Here is a 23,513-nt window from a genome sequence, read left to right as displayed (position 1 = left end):
AGAATTCCTTAGCCGAAATCTCTGTTCGCAAACCAATTTAAAGAATCAAATCGTTTTGAAAAGGATTTTCCAAAGGTGACTTGGCACACTGGATTATGTCAAGTGGTGACTCTGAACAGAAATGTAAATAATCCTTTTTCGAAACAAATGTTCATCTTTTGTCACCTAATAATAAAAACTCTTTCAAACCTTAAATGAATTTTTTTTGGGAGTTGAAAAAAGGGGTGTGACAGGGTTTACCCTTTATATAAATTCATCTGCAGCTTGCTTGTACATGTCTTCCACTGATAATGCTCCATAGATCAACTGCTCTAAGCCACTTGCACCTCTTGCCTGAATATACATCAACATGTTTTCAGAATGAAGCAACAACATTGGTAATAATAATATATTCAGTAAAGTTTTACAAGTGCGTCTGAAGAGGGTGATGCAGTAAAGTTTTACAAGTGCGTCTGAAGAGGGTGATGTATATACAACCTAATAATTATTTTGTTAAAAGTAAAGAGATTGATTTTTATAAACACTACGCTCAAGAAAAACAACCTAAATTATTTCTAACATAATCTGTATATGACTAAACTATATTGTGGTATATGCGACAAACAGAGAGAATTAGGTGCATGAGATGAGGTATTTCTAGAAAAAAATTTCAACTATATATTAAAATGTGTTGTATTTTTTGGAGAAGTTAAAAAGGAAAGAGTATCATAATAAATTAAATGATTAGTAAAAACTCTTGTGGGTGTCGCATTTCATGTGTTTCAATTTATGTATTTTAGTATCTATTAAAAAAGAAAAGGAATAATAATCTTTCTAGGCAGTAAGATTTTCATTCAAAAACGTTAATTTCATCTAGTCCTAATTAATAATTAATAAATCTAAGAGGAATGACATAGCAGGTTTAACACCACTAGATCCAAGGAATACTTTGTTATGGTACACCCCATAATTTCATACTCCAAAATTCAAAAGTTTCTCTGCAAAGACACGTAAATGAACCGAAGACTACTTATTTATTCTGCTAACTAAAAACCCTAATTCACAATCTTCAAAGTGACCAACATAGATTTGTAAATTGAGCACGTATTAATACGTAAGAATTAAATGAATTTCTGAATACCAATAAAAAGACAGCCCGATGCATTAAAAGAGATAATTTCTTGACCAAAAATAAATGAAAATTAAAAGAGAAAGGACTTACATGGGTTTGGATCATGAACAGATTTCTGAATTGATCAGATGAAACGTTAGCAGATACAATGTCAATCTTATTTTTCTCGAGAACATGACAAATAAAGGTAAAAAGCCCAGGCTTCTTAGGACAACACACACTAATATGTGCCTCTTCTCCACAAACATTTAGCACAACATTATGTGAACTCCATGTCACAAAATCTATTGAAACATTAGTGTTTAAAAGGGGAATGCCAGTCACATTGTTGGTGTTCTTTGGTGTTATAGCAGCTGAGTTACAAGCAGATCCTTTGTCAGCCAAAAATTGTTCCCAGCTAGTGTAAACACTCAACTTATGTGGAGTCATTATGGGATTATTCATTGTGGACAGCTTTGCTATCCCACGTTGAATCCTTTCTAGCTTTTGTTCTTTAAGATTGTTAACAGTATTTTGATGTATCTCACAGCTTCATCAACAATTGAGGATTTGTCAGCCTGCATATATACATAAAAAAAAAATAAAAAAATTACCGGCATATACATAAAAGAAAATGAATTCAATTTCTACATACTGGCGATATAAATTGATTTTGGATTTTATTAATATATACTTACAATAATGTAAGAAATCTACACTATCAGGTCATTTTTATCATGATTTGCAAGTTATGAATCTCAAAGGCGAAGGTCGAATAGAAAGGTTGAATCAGGCAAAACTCTGATATATGACTTTGATTTCAAGCCATGTATATATTAGCTAAAAGGTATTCATTTGATAATATACAAATTACTCAAAAAGACTACATTTTTGAATCCACAATTTTCGAAGAGTGATCATAAGAAATTGCCAAAAAGAACCAAACAAAGTAAAGAAGTAAATTTAAAATCATTTTACAAGTTTCAATTTGATCTAAAGTTCTTTTTATGTTCAATTTTTGAATAAGTATTGGACGAGTTGATTAGGATTATTTATTATGATTGTGAAAGACAATAGAAAGAAAAATAAGGAAAAAAATTAAGATAATCATAAATTTTTTAGTTTCTTTTGCTCGATCGATAGGATATTGAATAAAAAAAGGTATGTCATTGAAGGGGAAAAAATTACCTTAGGTTGAAGATGAGGAAGCAAAGTTTGAAGATTCTCAAACATGTTTCGCATCCTCTTCCTTCTTTCTCTTTCCGTCCATATGTGTAGCACATGACTTGATTCTCTACCTCCATCTTCATCTACACCAGACTTTGGTTCACCCTTTCATTACCGCCCTTCTTTTTGTTGGATGAACATCTTTTTTTGCCACCAAGACTCACTTTGCCTACCTCTTTAACAGTTGTTAGTGGCTGACAAGTATCAAACCTATTCTAATCTGGCAACTTGTCACCCATAAATTTTACTCCGCCTCTAACTAGTTGGCCATTGTCGGAGTTCAAAAATGACCACACTTCATTATTTCCCATATCAAACAATCATTCTCGTTGCCTTCATTCATCCCTTTTTCTTTCTCCAGATAGTATGATAGTCTATCCTAAGTTACGTCTTTATATAGAGGTTTTTCTCCGAGGAGGGATAGTGTAAAAAGGAGAAATAAGGGGATTGAATAGGATATGAATATTAAATATGAAGAAAATATAGAGAAGGTGGAAAAAAAGAGATATAAAAAATATGTTTCACTTAGTAATGTAAGTAATAAAACAAAATACAATTATAAGCCAAAATGTCATTACTGGCTTCAAACAAAAAACGGTAGGTAAAACACTTTTGTTACAAATTTTGTTCTCACTCAATTGGGTCCTAGTTCACACTTAGCTCTATTAAAATTAATTAATTAATTTATTATTCTACTTACCAATATTAAAGTACAAAAATTTAATCAATATATTTGGTCAAATAATCAAGATTTTCTTCTCATCTATACTAACGGTCTAAGTTTTTTTTTCAAAAAAAAAAACTTTTAAAATTTATCTATATAAATATAATGACTATAACAACTAAAAATATTAGTTCTTAGTGTAGACACCTAATTTTGTCCATCCCAAAATTGAATTTTATTCATTTTTAGCTCACACTTTACTACGCACCCTCACCCGTATGATAATCTCTCCACAAAATATCAAAAAAATAACCTCTAACTAATTTTATCTTATCCTAACAACCTATCCAATCAAAATAAACCACTTCACCCCCACTCACGTGACACCCCTCCCTTTTTTCCTCACATTTCTTGATCACAAAGGAAAAGAAAAAGGGGACCCATTTTTTGGATCATCATCTTCATCAGACTGACCATATATTCACATCACAACAACACATACCCACATACAATTCCCACAAACAGATAACCAATACCTCACAAAGGGAACCAGGGATCCTCCTCCATTCGAGAACCATACGCACACACTCTACACAAAGAGATCTTTACAAAAATAAAATACAGAGAAGGGAGCTATCAGAAGGGGGGAACGGATTTCCATTTTTTAGAGGGGGATTCACCATCTTCCATTGACACAAAAATATACACACACGTGAGAGATACAGTGAAATAACAAGATAAAGAAGCAAAAATGGCGTGAGAAAAAAAAGAGAGAATATCGAATTTTCGGCTACTGTCCCAGCAACGCCTTCGCCGAAAATGCGTCAAACTCATCGAATTTGTCCAAAATCACTGAAAAAGAGGTCGTTGGTCGGTGTCTGACTTCGAATCCACTAGCACCACTAAGATCTGCGTCAAATTGGTTCATTAGCCGACCTTTTTCTATGCATCTAGCCAAAAAAATATTTTCTCGGTCATATTCTCTTCTATTTCATTGAAATATAGTTAAACGGGTGAAGTTCCAAAGGCAGGTCTCATTCATTTTTTTTTGGAATCATATTAGTGTTATGTCAGTCTGTTGAGAGTGTATTTCGGTGATTTTTGGGTGGATTTAGGTGAAACTTGTGTATGAAATTTTGGTTTTGTTCATATTTATTATTTTGGGTATTCATCTGGTTCATTGCAAACTTTGGTCGAATCGGAATTCGAGCTATCGCGCGACTAGTTTGTTTTCTCTACGGATTGGGAGAATCGAATTTGGGGTTATCGCGTTTTGGACTATTTTTCAACTGATTTGGAATGCTGAGATTTTGTTAGACTTCTCCGAGGTTCTGGAACGTTTCTTATTCTCTTCTTAAGTCAAGCGAAAGTTCTTAAGGTCCAATTCGATCTTTTGTCCTTTTAATCTTCACATAATTATGGATGATTTGTGTGTTTGGTATGCTTGAATCTTCATTGTGGTTTTTTTGTTTGTTGGGATGTGGATGTAAAATTTGATTGGTGGGTTGCATATCGAATTGATTTAATTAGGCTGAGATAGATGGGGCAGAATTGAGAAATTAAGAAAAAATGATTAATTTTGATTTATTGTTGTCTAATTCAGAATAAGCATGAATCTTGTTGAATTGAATAGGCGAAGTTTAGGTTCGGATAGGCAAATTTAAGAATGATGTTTGGCTGAATATGTGGAATGTTGAATGTGTTGAATGTTTTCTAGTTTATCGTATGAAATTGGCATGGTATTCATTTGTCGGGAATGCCCCAAAGGAATTGTATTTATTCACCGTGGAATGCCCCAAAGTATCATGTACTTGAAGATGGCGCACAATCAAGGCCCGGAACGTCGGGTGGAGTAAATCCATGGAGCGTAGTTTAGGATTAGTTTAGAATAGAGTAGGTTTACATTTCCGCACTTTTTCTATTTCGGATTGTATAATCGGACTGGACAGTAAACTTTGAATTTTTTTTGTTTTGTTCGATTCATTATTTTGCATGTTTTGTGCGGTTTATACGTTCTTAGTGTCAAATTAGCCGATACGCTCTACCAAGCGACCGTGGTTGAACCACGGGATCGAGGGGTGCCTAACACCTTCCCCTCGGTCAACAGAATTCTTTAGTCGGAATCTCTGTTCGCAAACTAGTTTAAAGAGTCAAAAATCATTTTGAAAAGGATTTCCAAAGTTGACTTGGCACACCGGATTATGCCAAGTGGCGACTCTAATTTTTATTGTTAAAGGTCCTTTTCGGAACAATCTTCATTTTGTCACTTAATAATTAAAACCCTTTCGAACCTACAATGATTTTTTTTGGTTGTAAAAAAGGAGGTGTGACAGCTCTGGCGACTCTGCTGGGGATTTTTCAGAATTCGGGCTTATTTTTGGAGTTGTATTGACTTAGTTTGACATTATGGGTGTATAAACATTGTTTGTGTTATCGTTTATTGTTTATTTTATCATTGTTGAGTGCTACGTGTTTACAGTTTTTCTCTTGTGTGTTTCCGCTTTATATTTGACATCATGTGCATAGATGCAACAAGTCCCAGAGTGAACGTCATGCGCACGAACTCTAGTTGAGTCATCTTTATTTTAGGAGGGGGAGCCATTGGATGAATGGAGTAGGTGGAAAGAAAAGCAGTCACTATCGACCATATGCTCTCCTGAACGGTCTTGTTAGTAAACCCCAACGTACGTTAGCCTTTAGATCATGCTTATGTGCATCATATTGAGACCTAGCGGGGTCCACTTGGTTCTTTATAGGATACTCTCCTCTAAACCATCCCTACGTGCTAATTGTTGTATTTCTTAGGGTAATAGGGTTATTTGACGGACTGATTTGGAAAAAACATGTGCTAGAATTAATGAAAGTTGTGTTAGGCATGAAAGAAAAAAAAAAGGGGAAAAGAGAAAAGGTGAATCAAAAAAGAGTTTCGTAGTTTTTAGGTTCTTTATGACTTTTGTTTTCTACAATTCAAAAATTTAAAAAAAAAAGATTTTTTTTTTTACTTTTTGCACTCATTTTTCAAAAAAATCAAAAAACATCAAAAAGATTTTCCTTTTGTTTCATTTAGCAAGCATTCACAATTCGAAAACTCCGAAAAGTTTTTTTTAGGAGCTTTTTATAAAAGAAAAATTCAAAAAAAGGTGGTAGAAGTTTTGTACATTTCATATAACGAAAATACCAAAAAGATTTTCTTTTATAGCTGTTGGTGTCATTTTTTATGTGAAGTGTCAAATGGAAAACTCGAAAAAAAAAAGATTTTGTTATGTTGTTTATCGTGTGTCTTTGGGCGTTTCTCAAGTTAGGGTGCAATCTGTTTTTTAATCATTAATTATCCAATCTGGATGAACTACGCACCCCTGATTCTCCTCTCTCGAGAGTGAGATACATAGGCAGCCTATTGTGGGTTCGGGGATCTTATTTTAAAAAAATTCAAAATATTTTCTTCAGTAATCATAGATTTTATTTTGTACAGGAATTTGAAAAATTCAAAAGATTTTCTTCACTCTTCATTTAGAGTAGGTGTCTCATGTACATCTTTAAAAGAAAACAACAAAAAAAAATATTTTCCTTTAATAGGTTCAAGTTTCATTTTCATATGAAATTCAAAATCGAAAATCCAAAAATATTTTCTTCGGTAATCATAGATTTCATTTTGTACAGGAATTTGAAACATTCAAAAAGATTCTCTTCACTATTCATCTAGAGTAGGTGTCATATACGTCTCTAAAAGAAAAATACAAAAAGGTTTTTCTTTAATAGTTTCAAGCTTCATTTTCCTATGAAATTCAAAATCGAAAACCCCAAAAGATTTTTCTTTGGTAATCATAGGTTTCATTTTGTATAGGGAGTTTAAACCTGAAAAATGCAAAAAGATTTTCGTCAATTCTTTTGACAAATTGTTATTTTCTTTTTTTCTTAAGGTTTCAAGAAAAAAAAAAAAGAAAGGAAAAAGAATCAATTGGCCATTTTGGCAAGACTTCGTGAACTATGCACACCTGATTCTCCCCTTTTGGGGATGAGATACGTAGGCACCCTTCTTGGGTTCGGTGATCTTTTAAAAAAAAAAGAAGGAAAAAGAGGTTTTGAAAAAGTGTTGAACTCTAACACATTTGTTGTTTTTTGTTGAGTCAGTTTAAGGTGGTTGGTTTGTGGCATTCTGGCTGGTCCTTCACATCATACCAAATCCAAAGGGTTAGTTGTGTCCAACAAAGATATAGAGAGTGACATCATGGATCAAAGAAAGAATCAAGAAAATGAAAGTTTGAAGCAAGAGATTAAGAGGCTAAGATAACAAATGACAGGAATGCATCGAGCTTGGGCCAGTGGGTTACCTCCTCCTTCATTCCCTGCTATTGATCCTACAAATACCTCGAGTTTTCCACTAAAATCTCAAAGTCAATTTTCTACTGTTGTTGATGCACCGCAACATGACTCAGAATTCATTCTAAGCCAAAAGCATCTCAACACTTCCACCACTTTTCCTCTAGCTCCTCAGCATAAGCCTACTACATTCACAACACCACATGTCGTCTGTGATCTTGCTGCTCAATCCTCTACTAGGACTTTCACACTGGCTCGTCCTACGATTGTGCGTCCCCATGCTTCTAGTAAACCTATATTCAATACTCTTAGTGATCATTGTTATACTCCTGAGCCTACTTTTAAGTTAACTGGACCACCAAAATTTCTTAACAAGAAGTCCAGTGTGCCAGAAAAGTCGGAGAAAATGGTTGAAAAAATAAAGAGTGTAGTAAATGCTATGAAAAATTCTCTAGGACCTGCGGGTAAAGAAGATGTTTCATACAAAGACTGGGGCATGCCTTCAAGTGCTAACCTTCCTCCAATCTTTGAGATGTAAAAATTTGAGGAGCAAGATAGGCATGAGGAATCCGTGAAACATTTGGGATAATATTGCAATCAATTAAGGGAACCTGGAGGGAAAAAGAATGAGAAAGATGCATCTTCTATTGTAGTTGGACGGCAAGCACGGTCAAGAAGACCCCGTTGTCGTCACTCTCAGGTTCAAACCCAAGTTCATTCCCAAGCTCCACATAATCACTCCCAAAATTTATTATACTCTGCTCCTCCACCTCCATATCCAGTATATAACACACAACCACATGTTCAACCCCCAGCTTACCCATAGTGGAATATACCAACTCCTCAGAGTCGTCCTCTAACTCCATAAACATACCAAAACCTTTCTAAGCCTGATTTTCTATCCAAGCTAAATGAAGAAATAAGGCAGAAGTCGAGAGATAGCTTCACACCAATTAGAGAGTCGTATGCTAATTTATTTCAGAGATTGGTACAATGGGGAATGATCACTTCTCTCCTTGGGTGCACTCTTAATCGGCGTTCAAGAAATTTTGATCCTAATGTACGATGTGCGTATCATTCTGATGCTTAGGGTCATAATATTGAAGATTGTCGAGATTTGAAAAGAGAAATTAAAAAAATGATAGAAGATGGACTAATTATGGTGCAGAACATTGACAATGAAGGAAGCTTTAGTCATGCTCATATGCAAACCAGTGGCTAAGTTGTCAGGCTGAGCAATTGAAAAGTCACCCCCTCTCCCTACTAGAAAGAGGTCTGGTAGTTTGCTTTGTCTTCTTTTCTATTTTTTGAATTATTTTAGGGTTGTAGTTAGTGATCCATCTTGTTTTGTCCCTTTGTCATTTGTGTTCAAACCCTTCTATCTTTTATTTCAACTAAATGAAGTGTCCCTTTCCCTTTGTGTTTTAAATATGTGTTGTTTGTTTGTTTTCTTTATATAGTACACTTTATGTTGATTCTAGTGATATGATATGCCTACGAAGTCTTCAGCCAGATCTTAAAATCCAATTTAACCATGAAACATTGGATCAGAGGGATAAAGTTAGGAGAAACATCTGAGAAAATAGTAGAGTGCTGAGATATTTGCTGATAAGTTGAAGCCTATTCTGAAAATTAAGGCAATTATTTTGAGAATCACAAGAATAACTTAGTCATCAATTGAAAAACACATCTTAATTAGGTCAAACAGTGTCTGCTGATCCTATCAAGAGGAACAGATTGAAAATCAACTCCACGAAAGCATAAGTCATTTAATGTGAAGGATGTACAACAAATATAGAGTTGTGTGTTTGACAGGTATAGAAAAGAGGTGACACACATGCTCAGGGCAAGTTGGTATTGCAAAACATGTCATAAGTGATGTTGATCATGCACTTTCACATTGCATGCTAGTACTAGTATTTTCAAGGATTGATATGATGAAGGCATTTTATTCTGCTATCCAAAAATTATGTCATCATTTGTTTACCCCATTTGATCCTTCATATTATTTTCTTTCATACCCCTCTTTTAGAATCAAGATAGAGTCAGCAAAGCTCAAAAGAAAAGTGTCAAGCAAAACAATAAGAGTCAGAAAAATTTCAAAAAAAAAAAAAGAAAATATGTCCAAAAAGAAAGTAAAGAGAAGAGTGTCAAGAAAAATAGAGTCAAAAAGTTTCAAAGAGAAAAAAAAGTCAATAAAAGAGAAAAGAAGAAGTCTAAATTAAGTAAAAGAACAAGTTGTCAGAACTACGCGTGACCTGATTCTCCTCTTTCGGGGGTGAGATACGTAGGCTGCCCTACCTGGGGCTCGGTCTGACCAAATAAATAATTTAGAGTTACCCAGTCAGAAGAAACTGGGGAATGAGTTAATCCTCATTGTTTGAGTCGATTCCAAAAGTTGTAAGTCCTATTCCACTTTAAGTGTCATTTGAGCTCCATGTCATCATTTCTTTCTAACCTTATCCAAAAGCTAAGTTACAACCAAAGAAAGACCTTCAGATCAATCTTTGAGAATGTTAAGGCTAAGCATGCAATCAATGTGATGATGTATTTTGGGAACTACTTATCTTCCTCAGCATAAGGAATCAAGAGAGGAATAAAAATGAGAGTCTTATAGGTGAAAACTTTCACGGGCATCGTAAAGCGATGGTAAGTTAGAGAAATAAAAATAAGAGTCTTATTGGTGAAAACCCTCACAGGCACCATAAAATGACTGTGAGTTGAGAGAAATGAAAATAAGAGAGTTTCATTGGTGAAAGAACCTCACAGGCACCATAAGGCAATGGTGAACTGAGGAGAAAAAATGAGAGAGGCTTGTTGGCGAAAACCCTTTAGGGCACCACTAGCCGAATGAGGTCTTAACTGCAATTGACCTAAGGAAACAACTCAGTTTCAAGGTCATTAACTCAACAACAACTGGTAGAAAGTTTGAATGGAAAGATCAGACAACTTAATCCGAAATGCATGGCATAACCATTAGTGTTGACTATCATTTCTAGATAAATTTTTCATTTTTTGTTTCAAATGGGGACATTCATTGTCTTTTCTTTCTTTTCTTTATCTTTACTTTATTTTCTTGAGTCAATTATTCAAATAGAAAATCATTGTCATTTTTTTTTCTTGTCGTTGAGTCAAGTCCATGTCAAAATGAGAGAAAAAATTTCAAAACTGGCTACCAGCTTCTTCAATTGGACAAAGCAAGACAAAAGGCCAGCACATGAAAGAGACATGATTGTGAGCCGAAAAAAAGGGCATGCAGAAAGTTTTTTCAACAGACAAGTCGTGGAACTCATGAAAATACCAAGGTTTAAAGGGTTTATTCATGAAGCATGGAAAAGCAGAGATGCTAAGTTTATTTCAAAGTCACTCTTAATAATCTGAGTTTGAGTCAATGACGCGATAAAGGGGTAAGTGCTAGCAATCTGAAACAAAATGAAGTGAATGAACACTGGAGCAGGTGTCGGGATAGCCAAGTTCTACAAGCCACCACTAAGTTTTTAACTAACAAATTTTCTTTGTTGAAACAAGGGAAAATTCATTTCACTTAATTCAAAGACCATTGGAAAAGTACATCTGTGGGACTTTACTTTCTGTTTAAGACCCTCTTGAAAAATGAAACCTTACTTTCTGTTCAGGACCCTCCGAAAAAATGAGAATTTACTTTATGTTCAGGACCCTCCTGAAAAATAGGATTTTACTTTCTGTTCAGGACCCGCCTGAAAAATGGGAATTTATTTTCTGTTTAGGACCCTCCTGAAAAATGGAAATTTACTTTGTGTTCAGGACCCTCTTGGAAAATGGGATTTTACTTTCTGTTCAGGACCCTCCTGAAAAATATGATTTTATTTTTCTGTTCAGGACCCTCCTAAAAAATGAAATTTTACTTTTTGATCAAGACCCTCCTGAAAAATGAGATTTTACTTTCTGTTCAGGACCCTCCTGAAAAATGAGATTTTATTTTTCTATGCAGGACCCTCATAAAAAATGGAATTTTACTTTCTATTCAGGACCCTCCTGGAAAATGAGAATTTACTTTATGATCAGGACCCTCCTAGAAAATAAAAATTTACATTATGTTCAGGACCCTCCTGGAAAATGGAAATTTACTTTATGTTCAGGACCCTCCTGGAAAATAGGAATTTATTTTATGATCAGGACCCTCCTGGAAAATGAGAATTTACATTATGTTCAGATCCTCCTAGAAAATGGGAATTTACTTTATGTTCAGGACCCTCCTAGAAAATGGGAATTTTTCTTTCTATTCAAGACCCTCCTGGAAAATGAGAATTTACTTTATGTTCAGGACCCCCCTGGAAAATGGGAATTTAATTTATGTTCAGGACATTCCTGGAAAATGAGAATTTACTTTATGTTCAGGACCCTCCTAGAAAATAGGACATTACTTTCAACAAAAAATAAATGAATGAAATCTTTTTTTATCATAATCTTTGCTTGGGATAATTTTATTTTAGCTTTGATTTTGGTTTCAGGAGCCCGCCTGAAGAATAGGGTGATAAAATTGAAAGTCAGGAGCCTGTCTGAAGAACAGGGTGATGAAATTACAAGTCAGTAGCCCGCCTGAAGAACAGGGTGAAGAAATTAAAAGTCAAGCAACAAGGTGAAGGGATTAAAAGTCAAGTAACAAGGTTAAGATAATGAAAGTCAAGCAACAACGTCAAGAAGTTGAAAGTCAAACAAAAAGTTGAAGAAATTGATAGTCAAACAACAAGTTGAAGAAATATCAGTCAGGAGCCCGCCTGAAGAATAGGGTGATGAAACTTAAGTCAGGAGTCCAACAGAAGCTGTATAGATAGTATTTTGTAATTTCATTTATGTTTTAACTTGTAATTTTTATTTTGATGTAATGATAGAGCTGCGGATCGGAACCTCGACAGAACCTCACTCGACTTTCCAACTCAGTATTGTCCCTCTCTTTCAAATCTTTTGAAATAACCGTCACTTGATTCCTCCATAACTTGGGTGGGTAGGATGTCCTAAGTCAGAACTCAGTTGTTCTTCTTCTTTCTGTTTCTTCCTTTGAATAATGGTCGGGACAAAATTCTATCTTGTTGTCTACTTCTTTATCTGAAAACACTTTGTGTGTACATTCAAAGGAGGCATGATGTAGATACCTAATTTTGTCCCTTCCAAAATTAAATTTTATTCATTTTTAGCTCACACTTTACTACGCACCCTCACCCATGTGATAATCCCTCCACAAAATAACAAAACAATAACCTCTAACTAATTTTATCTTATCCTAACAACCTACCCAATCAAAATAAACCACCTTACCCCCACTCACGTGACACCCCCTTTTTCATCACATTTCTTGATCACAAAGGAAAAGAAAAAGGGGACCCATTTTTTGGATCATCATCTTCATCAGACTGACCATATATTAACATCACAACAAAACATACCCACATACAATTCCCACAAACAGATAACCAATACCTCACAAATGGAACCAGGGATCCTCCTCCATTTGAGAACCATACACACACACTCTACACAGAGAGATCTTTACAAAAATAAAATACAGAAAAGGGAGCTATCAAAAGAGGGGACGAATTTCCATTTTTTAGAGGGGGATTCACCATCTTCCATTGACACAAAAATACACACACATGCGACAGATATAGTGAAATAACAAGATAAAGAAGCAAAAATGGTGTGAGAAAAAAAAAGAGAATCTCGGACTTTCAGCTACTGTTCTAGCAACGCCTTCATCAAAAATGCATCAAACTCACCGAATCTGTCCAAAATCACCGAAAAAGAGGTCGTTGGTCGGCGTCTGACTTCGAATTCGCTAGCGCCACCAAGATCTATGTCAAATTGGTCTGTTAGCCGACCTTTTTCTGATGCGTCTGGCTGAAAAAACATCTTCTCAGTCATCTTCTGTTCTGTTTCGTTGAAATATTGTTAAACGGGTAAAATTTTGAAGGCAGGTCTCATTCATTTTTTTTGGAATCATATTAGTGTTATGTCAGTCTGTTGGGAGTGTATTCTGGCGATTTTTGGGTGGATTTAGGTGAAACTTGTGTACGGGATTTCGGTTTTGTTCATATTTATTGTTTTGGGTATTCATCTGGTTCATTGCAAATTTTGGTCGAATCAGAATTTGAGCTATCGTGTGAATGGTTTATTTTCTCTACGGATTGGGAGAATTGAATTTGGGGTTATCGCGTTTTGGACTATTTTTCAACATATTTGGAGAGTTGAGATTTCGTTAGTCTTCTCTGAGGTCCCGGAATGGTTCTTATTCTCTTCTTAAGTCATGAAAAAGCTCTTGAGGTACAATTCTATCTTTTCTTCTTTTAATCTTCACGTAATTATGGATGATTTGTATGTTTGGTATGCTTGAATCTTTATTGTGGTTTGTTTGTTTGTTGGGATGTGGATGTAAAATTTGATTGGTGGGTTGCATGTCGAATTGATTTAATCAGGTTGAGATAGATGGGGCAGTATTGAGAAATTAAGAAAAAATGAGCGAATTTAGATTAATTTTGATTTATTGTTGTCTAATTCAGAATAAGCATGAATCTTGTTAAATTGAATAGGTGAAGTTTAGGTTCGGATAGGCAAATTTAAGAATGATATTTGGCTGAATATGTGGAATGTTAAATGTGTTGAATGTTTTCTAGTTTATCGTATGAAATTGGCATTGTATTCATTTTCAGGGAATGCCCCGAAGGAATTGTATTTATTCACCGGGGAATCCCCAAAGTCTCATGTACTTGAAGACGGCGCACGATCAAGGCCCGGAACGTCGGGTGGAGTAAAGCCATGGAGCGTAATTTAGGATTAGTTTAGAATAGAGTAGGTTTACATTTCCGCACTTTTTCTATTTCGGATTGTATAATTGGACCGGACATTAAACTTTGAATTGTTTTGTTTTGTTTGATTGATTGTTTTGCATTTTTTGTGTGGTTTATACGTTCTTAGTGTCAAATTAGCCGATACGCTCTACCAAGCGACCGTGGTCAAACCATGGGATCGAGGGGTGTCTAAAAATTTCCCCTCAGTCAACAGAATTCCTTAGTCGGAATCTCTGTTCGCAAACCAGTTTTAAAGAGTCAAAAATTATTTTGAAAAAGATTTCCAAAGGTAACTTGACACATCGGATAATGCCAAGTGGCAACTCTGATTTTTATTGTTAAAGGTCCTTTTCGGAACAATCTTCATTTTGTCACTTAATAATTAAAACCCTTTCGAACCTAAAATGTGTTATGATATATATCAATTATAGTGAATATCTATCAAGATCTATTTGATGTCTATCAGGATTTGATGTATTTGTCTTTTAGTGTGACACTAGGGCAAATTTCCCCCATAAATAGAAGGATTTCCTTCATTGTAAATCATCCCTCAAGAGAAGAAATAACAATTACTCTCTCTATTCTCTCTACTCTTCTTCTTTATCCTTGCATGTTTTATAACACGTTATCAGCACGAGACTCTACCGTCTCAAATTTGAAGGCTAAGGCTAAGGTATTATTTTTTTATTTCTTCCTTTTTCCTTATGGCTAACAATCTTACGAAATGTGAGTTCGTTGCCCTTCAAAGTTCGGGCAAGAACTATATTTCATGGGTGTTGGATGCTGAAATCCACCTAGATGCTATGGATCTTGGAGATGCCATAAAGAATGAAAATACAGCATCTAGTCAAAACCGTGCTAAGGCTATGATTTTCTTACGTCATCATCTTGACGAAGTCCTGAAAATTGAGTACCTTACTACTAAGGATCCACTTGTATTGTGGAACAGCCAAAAAGAAAGGTTTGACCACTTAAAGATGGTCATTCTCCCGAAAGCACGATATGAGTGGATGCATCTAAGATTTCAAGACTACAAGTCTGTTCATGAATACAATTCTACCATGTTCAGAATTTCTTCTCAATTGAAACTTTGTGGAGAGACGGTCAATGATATGATATGATGAAAAAGACGCTCTCCACTTTTTATGCCTCAAATGTGCTCTTACAGCAACAATATCGAGAAAAAGGTTTCCAGAAGTATACTGAACTGAGTTCTCATCTTCTAGTGGCTAAATAAAATAATGATTTGTTGATGAAAAATCACGAGAATCGACTAACTGGATCTGCACCATTCCCTGAGGTGAATGATGTTCACGTTCACTATGCTAGGCGTGGAAAAGGTCGCGACCCTGATCGTGGACATGGTTGTGGTCGTGGTCGTGATGACCAAAAAAGAAACCCTATTCCGGGTGTTAATAATTCATCAAACAAAAAGAGAAAAAATGAGAAATGTGAAGCAGTTACTTGTTTTTGATGTGGCGGAAAAGGACATTATTCATGTGATTGTCGTGCTCTCAAGCACTTGGTTGATCTTTATCAACCATCACTAAAGAAGAAAGAGAGAAATCCCGAGGCTAAATTTCTCTCTAAAAATAATGTTGACATCACCTGTTTGGATGTAGCAGACTTTTTCGAGCATCCTGAAGGAAAGATTGATCACTTGATTGGTAATGGTTCCGTAAACATGAAAGAATGAATGATTTTTAATTTTGTTTTATTTTTATTGATAATAGTTAGTGAATAAAGAATCATGTAAAAGTAGTTGTTTGCATGAGTATTAGTTTTTGATTAATATTGATTAGTTCAATTATGTTATTGTAGTTTATTATTGATTGAATTGAATTTTAATTTTAGCATTATTTATTAAAAAAAAAGACGATAGTACAGAGGTTTACTTTTTGCATGAAAACAATACGTGGAGTGCTTGATTTGCATTCTTTACAATGCAAAATTATCATTCTTTACAATGTTGTACAAACAATATGATTAAGATTGCATTTTGTAATGTATTCTTTATATTAACATTCTTTAATATAATAATATTCTCATATGATTATGTAATATAATAATATTTTTATATTCTCATTTCGTAATACGATTACAATTGCATCTCGTACTAATTGGATATATTTCTTTTTAATTATTTAGTTAAAGTGTGATTAATATTTTTTTTATATTATAAGTTTTCACTTTGTACAAAGATTTAATATATATTTTATTTGGTGCATGTTATTTTATTTAAAGATATGGATAATTGTCAAGAAGATATTTGTTGGATTGATTCTGGCACTACACATACGATATTCAAAGATAAGAAATATTTCTCTCATCTAAACATGGACAAGATTAATTTTACTACAATTTCTGGTAGTGCTGATTTGATTAAAGGCTTCGGAAAAGCCATTATAATCTTTCCCAAGAGAACTGAACTCATCATAAATAATGCTATATTCTCTCCCAAGTCTCGGAGAAACTTGATGAGTTTTAAAGATATCCGTGAAAATAGTTATCATATCAAGACATTTAATGAGATGAATCTTGAATATCTTGGTATCACTAAAAATGTCTCTGGGCAGACATGTGTTCTTGAAAAGTTCCCTGCTTTATCTTCTAGCCTGTATTGGACAAAGATTTATGAAATTGAGGCACATTCCATAGTAAACTGAAAGTTTACTCATTCCAATACTTTCGTACTTTAGCATGATCGTCTGGGACATCCACGATCAATAATGATGAGACGAATAATAAAAAATTCAAATGGGCATCCATTAAAGAACTTGAAGGTTCTTTCGAATGGTGAATTTTCATGTAATGCTTGTTATCAAGGCAAGTTGATTATGAGACCATCGCCAACAAAAGTTGGGATTGAGTCCCTCGTGTTCTTGGAACGCATACATGGGGACATTTGTGGACCAATTCACCTATCAAGTGGGTCGTTTAGATACTTCATAGTCCTAATAGATGTTTCTTCTAGATGGTCTCATGTGTGCCTTTTGTCATCTCGCAACTTGGCATTTGCAAAATTATTGGCACAAATAATATGATTACGAGCACAATTTCCTAATAATCAAATCAAGTCTATTCGCCTTCATAATGCTGCAGAATTTTCATCCCAAGCATTTAATGACTATTACTTATTGATCGGGATAAGAGTAGAACATCATGTACCCCATGTCCATACTCAAAATTGCCTTTCTGAATTATTAATTAAACATCTGCAGTTGATAGCAAGACCATTACTAATGAAAACTAAGTTGCCCACTTCTGTTTGGGGTCATGCAATTTTGCATGCTGCAATACTTATTCGTCTTAGACCGACAAATTATCATAAATTTTCTCTATTGCAATTGGTTCTGGGTCAAGAGCCTAATATATCTCATCTAAGAATTTTTGGGTGCGATGTTTATGTACTAATAGCACTACCAAGCCGCACCAAGATGGGACCCCAAAGAAGGTTAGGAATTTATGTTGGGTTTGAATCACCCTCTATTATTCGCTATCTTGAACCATTAACGGGAGATATGTTCACTGCTCGATTTACAGATTGTCGGTTTGATGAGATACTTTTTCAAAATTAGGGGGAGAATATAGTGACATCAAAATAGAAATTTTGTGAAAAAATTAATCACTATCTCATCTTGATCCACGTGCTTCTATTTGTGAGCAAGAAGTACAAAAGATTATTCATCTGCAGAGAATTGCAATTCAAATGCCGTACGCATTTACAGATTTGAAAAGGATCACTAAATCACATATTCCTGCAGAGAATGTCCCAATTCGAATTGATGTCCCTAAAGGACCATTCACTAGTGTCATAGCTAATGAATCTAAAGCACGCTTAAAGCGTGGTAAACCATTAGGTTCTAAGGATCAAAATCCTAGAAAAAGAAAAATAAATGGTCAAGATGACACTACGAAAGATCCACATACGGAATTTCAAGATTTGAGCAATGTTTTTATCCCTAAAGGAATCAATGAGCCTGAGACTCGAGAAAATGAGGAACTATCCATAAATTCAAGTGATGTTGAAACTACTCTGAATCGATCTGAAATAGTAGTGGATCAAGTCTTTGCATATAATGTTTCAACGAAAATCATGCAAGATAGAGAGGATCCTGAACCTCAATCTGTCACAGAATGTCGATAAAGAAATGATTGGCCAAAATGGCAAGAAGCAATTCAATATGAATTGAATTCGCTCGCCAAACGTGAAGTTTTTGGACCCATAGCTCAAACACCTAATGGTGTTAGCCTGTTGGCTATAAATGGGTCTTTGTGCGAAAAAGAAATAAAAAAAATAAAATACAAAGATATAAGCACGCCTTATTGCACAAGGATTTTCACAACGGCCTGGTGTCGATTATGATGAGACATATCCACCAGTTATGGATGCAATAACATTGTGTTATCTTATTAGTTTCACTATCCATGAGAAACTTGAAATGCATTTGATGGATGTGGTAACAGCCTATCTATATGGATCAATTGATAATGAGATATACATGAAAATTCTCGAAGGATTTAAAATGCCGAAAAGATATAGTTCAAAGCCTCAGAAAATGTATTCCATTAGATTGCAAAGATCATTGTATGGTTTGAAGTAATCTAGACGCATGTGGTATAACCGTCTTAGTGAATATTTATCTAAAGAAGGCTATACGAATGATGAAATTTGCCCATGTGTTTTCATAAAGAAAATAACGTCGGAGTTTGTTATACTTGCTGTCTATGTTGATGACATAAACCTTATTGGAACGCCAATAGAGCTTCAAAAGGCAATTAAGATTATAGCTATTCATGAAGCAAGCCGAGAGTGTGTGTGGTTGAGGTCTATAATACATCTCATTCGAAAAAAATGTGGCTTGAAATGTGACAAAGTACCCACAATTTTATATGAAGATAATGCAGCATGCATAGCACAACTGAAAGGTGGATTCATAAAAAGAGATAGAACAAAGCACATTTCGCCAAAGCTCTTTTATACACATGAGCTCCAAAAGAATGGTGATATTGACGTACAACACATTCGTTCAAGTGACAATATGGCTGATTTATTCACCAAGTCTCTTCCAACTGCAACTTTCAAGAAGATGGTGCACAAGATCGGAATGCAAAGGTTCAAGGCTGTTCTTATTAGGTGGAGCTAATATGCACTGTACTCTTTTTCCCTTACGAGGTTTTGTCCCACTGGATTTTCCTTGTAAGATTTTTAATGAGGCAGCCTATATGTGTATTGTTAGACATTCAAGGGGGAGTGTTATGATATCTATCAATTATAGTGAATGTCTATCAAGATCTATCAAGATCTATTTTATGTCTATCAGGATTTGATGTATTTGTCTTTTAGTATGAAACTAGGGTAAATTTCTCATATAAATAGAAGGGTTTTCTTCATTGTAAATCATCCCTCAAAAGAAGAAATAACAATTACTCTCTCTATTCTCTCTACTCTTCTTCTTTATTCTTTCTTGTTTTATAACAAAATGATTCTTTTTGGTTGTAAAAAAAGAGGTACGACACTTAGTTTATCTAAATTAACACTACTTCTATCCCATCTGTAACTGTTTAATATCTATGAATCTATTTTCTATTACAAAAATAAAAAAAGGTAAGAGGTTATCTGATTGATGTTAATTTTCAATAGCTGACTTCATCTATGAAAATAAATAAAAATAACTTGCTTTTTTATAAAATTATTTTCTATCGAAAACATCCTAGATTTATTATACTATTTTTTACTCATTCATTCAAGTTAATTATACTAGAATTAATAATTAAACAAATGTTTTTTCGTGAATAAAAGTTTTTATCATGCAATTTATGTTTCATATAAAAAGAAAAAGATTATCATTTTATTTCATCTTTTGGTTAGGATGTTACAAAGCCTTTAATCATGACTTTCTCTTTGTTAGCCGGAAAAAATGGAATTAGTTACGATATTCATTACTAATATTCCACTAAAGAGTTTTGTAGTTTACAATTTTTTTATAATTCATTTTTAAATAGTATTACTGATGAATTTTTATTATTTACTGTAAAAATTGTCTATCGCTAATTTTTTTTTCATTCTTGAAATGATGCCAACTAGGGGCATGTAAATTAAGCCGAGTTAATAAATGGACTGATTAAGTTATCTGGGACCAAAATTCAGGTCATAACTCCATCCATCAATTTGGACTAATATTAATGACTATATATATTATATCAAAAATATATTTTAAAAAAAATATTCTCATGGCTCAGTTTATACTGTATATTAGCATTATTTCAAAATAGATTAAATTAAATAAATTAAAATGAATTAAATTAATAAAAAATAGATCATTAAACCATTCAAACCTAGATAATTTAAGTTAATTTTATGGATAATTTTTACAATCCCAAAATAAACATCTCTCTATACTTGTCTATTTTGTTATAGACAGGTAGGATCATTATGTGTAAGGCTTCTTTGGGCATAATGTATTGCTATCTTGTGAATAATGCTGATTGTTTCATTATTAGCAACACATAAACACGAGCATTACGTATTAAGATAATCATTTCAAATTCTACACTTGTCAAAAGATTTGATCAAGCCATTTTGATATTTGGGTGGATTGAGTGTAAGATATGAATTTAGCTTTATTTTGTTTGTGGTGTTCATATATATATATATATATATAGTCGTGGTGTTGTATTTGTAGTTTTTTTTTTCATGAAATTCTATTGGTAAATATCGTTTCGGGTATATCACTTGTAATATTATTATTGTTTCGGGTATATCACTTGTAATATTATTTTGTCGTATATAGATTTTTTTGTACTACCATCTGTTGTTATGTTACTCTCTACTGTCTTCTGTGTCTCTATTGCATTTTTTTCTAGATGATATTTTGTCTTGAGCGAATGATTTATTAGAAACAATCTCTCTACTTCAACTTTGAGGTAGTGGTACAGACTGTGTAAACGCTCTCCCTTCCCTTGATCCCATTTTATGAGAATATACTGAATATGTTGTTGTTTTCGCTATTGTGATGTTCATATTTACATTGTATAAAAATTAATTTATTTTTACTATATTATATTTTTTATGACAAATTTAACTAAGTGATTTTATAAGAAAAAAATTTAATTGAACAATATTATTGATATGATATAGTATTAAATAATTTTTCATTGTTGAATGACTTCCTGTAATATTTGATCTTATTTTTATCACCACTATGTTACAATTTAAGTACATATGTAAAAACATGCGTGCGGGGAGGGGGGGGGGGGGTTCTGAGAAATGAAATTGATTTTGCATGAGCATATCAATTAATTACTTTCTTTTTTTCTTTTTTCATTTACCAATTACTTCCTGAAAAAAATAGTACTGTAGAAACATGCAAGAAAGCTGTGAGAAGACGTTGCTTATATTTAATTAGTAGTTTATAATACGTGCATTGCACGTATATATCGTGTTAATCATTATAATTATATATAAAAAATTAATTATTAAAATATAACAATTGATATTAAAATAAAGGTTATATTTATTTAAACAATATAAAAATATCAGTGGTGTATAATTAGTTTTAAAGTTCTAAATATCAATAATTTTTTTTAATAATTCATATGTAAGGTACAGTTTAATAAACCAGCTCACTTTGCTCCTCAATCTCCTTCGAAATTTCCTTGTAACTCGACAAAAAAGTCACCGTAGACGTTCTGTGTTCTCACTACCTTTATTCAGAACCTCCACACTCTTCCTTCCTCTCCATCTGTTCCCTTCTCCTTAAGTTTTCTCATCTTTCGATAAGCTTTATTGACATAGTTTTCGATACAAGCCAAATGATCATCATAGTTTTCAATGACATCATGCAAGACCAACACAAGAAAAACCCAATTGTAGTTACATTGAGAGCACGGAAACACGCATGGGGGACCCATTTTAGTGTTTTTCCTTATCAATACGGGTTGTGGGTTGCAGGATAAAAAGTTATTCTGATATGCAATTTGAAAGATGTAAGGAAAAAAAATTAAAAATCATTGTTAAAAGGATAATAATACGATATTTTTGCCACTAACAAATATAATTTTTTTAAAAAGATAAATGTCAATCATATTAACGGGTTTTAGATGCCCTCCCGTGTGAATCTTTGTCGGACAGTTTATTGTACTCCCTCCTTCACTTTATTATCATATTTTGCTTCACGTGAGTCAAACTATTTTTGAACGTTTTAAGATGTATTTTTCATCATATTAATTTGAGAATAATTGCATCTTATGACATTTGTCGTATAGTTTTTGATCTTCTAAATTTTAAATTTTAAATTTTAAATTAATCTACTTTAATTTAGCTTTAAAGTTTAATCAAACTGACTTTCGTAAGTGAAGTGTGAAAAATAAAAATAAAAAAAAATAATATTTATTATTGCACAAAAATTCAATATAATTAATGTTTTACTAAAAAAATCTACTGAAATTTCACTAGGTTAATTTCTATAGGTGCCTTGCACATATTATTTACTTAAAATATATGAAAATCTTACTATTACACTTGCAATGCACGTGTAGACTGTAGTTCATCTTAGTCACTACAAAATTGTCAATAACTAACTAAATTATAGAAATAAATAGTTTTCATATGTAAAAAGTTATTCCATGAATTTTTATTACTAGTTAAGTGTACAAGCTCAATATGTGTATATCATGTTAGTCAATTATAAATATATATAAAAGAATAAATTAGATATTTTGATTGTTATATATATATATATATATATATATATATATATATATATATATATTTACACACACTTTCAAAACAATGAAAGAAAAAAATTACAACAAAAAAAATACTCTTAAACAAACGTGGACGAAATTATTTTTTTGAATGTACAAAAATTTGCACATGTAAGAAAAAAAGGTGTGAAACTAAAATTTGGTCAAGTTCATGTAATACTATAACTCAATTCAAATAAGAAATGTCAGAGTGTTGAATTGATCAATAATATATAAAGGTATAGTGTTAGGTGAACCTACAATAGACACAAAGTAGAAAACTACCCCCGACATTCCTCCTCTATGATTCTTAAGTGATCTGTCAAACCATTGCATCAATTTGTTGAATTCATTAAGAATATGCACTAACATATAATCATTTTTTTTTTTCATTATTGTTGTATAATGATCCAATAATCTGTAATATTTTTTAAGTAAAATTATACTATCATGCTGATTTCTAAAATTCTAATACGCATAATATACGTTGAACTTTTGTAAAAAAAAAAAAAATCGATAGATATAATGGTAATAGACTAATTTTAATGAATATCTGATATTAAAATCTGATTTGTTCTACATATAGTATATGAATTAAAAAAAAAAAACAGTATACTCTCTCCGTCCAGTTTATGGGGTACAT

The 23,513-nt window shown here is 33.2% G+C and overlaps 1 pseudogene; it reads right to left on the bottom strand.

The window, feature by feature from the left end:
- Positions 1-243: 243 nt before the first annotated feature.
- On the bottom strand, positions 244-13,199 carry LOC107879503 (annotated as a pseudogene).
- Positions 13,200-23,513: the final 10,314 nt, after the last annotated feature.

The sequence above is a fragment of the Capsicum annuum genome, chromosome 8, assembly GCF_002878395.1.
Source record: "Capsicum annuum cultivar UCD-10X-F1 chromosome 8, UCD10Xv1.1, whole genome shotgun sequence".
Taxonomy (NCBI): domain Eukaryota; kingdom Viridiplantae; phylum Streptophyta; class Magnoliopsida; order Solanales; family Solanaceae; genus Capsicum; species Capsicum annuum.
Note: the sequence above shows the minus strand (reverse complement) of the source record. Positions and strands in the feature narration are given on the sequence as shown.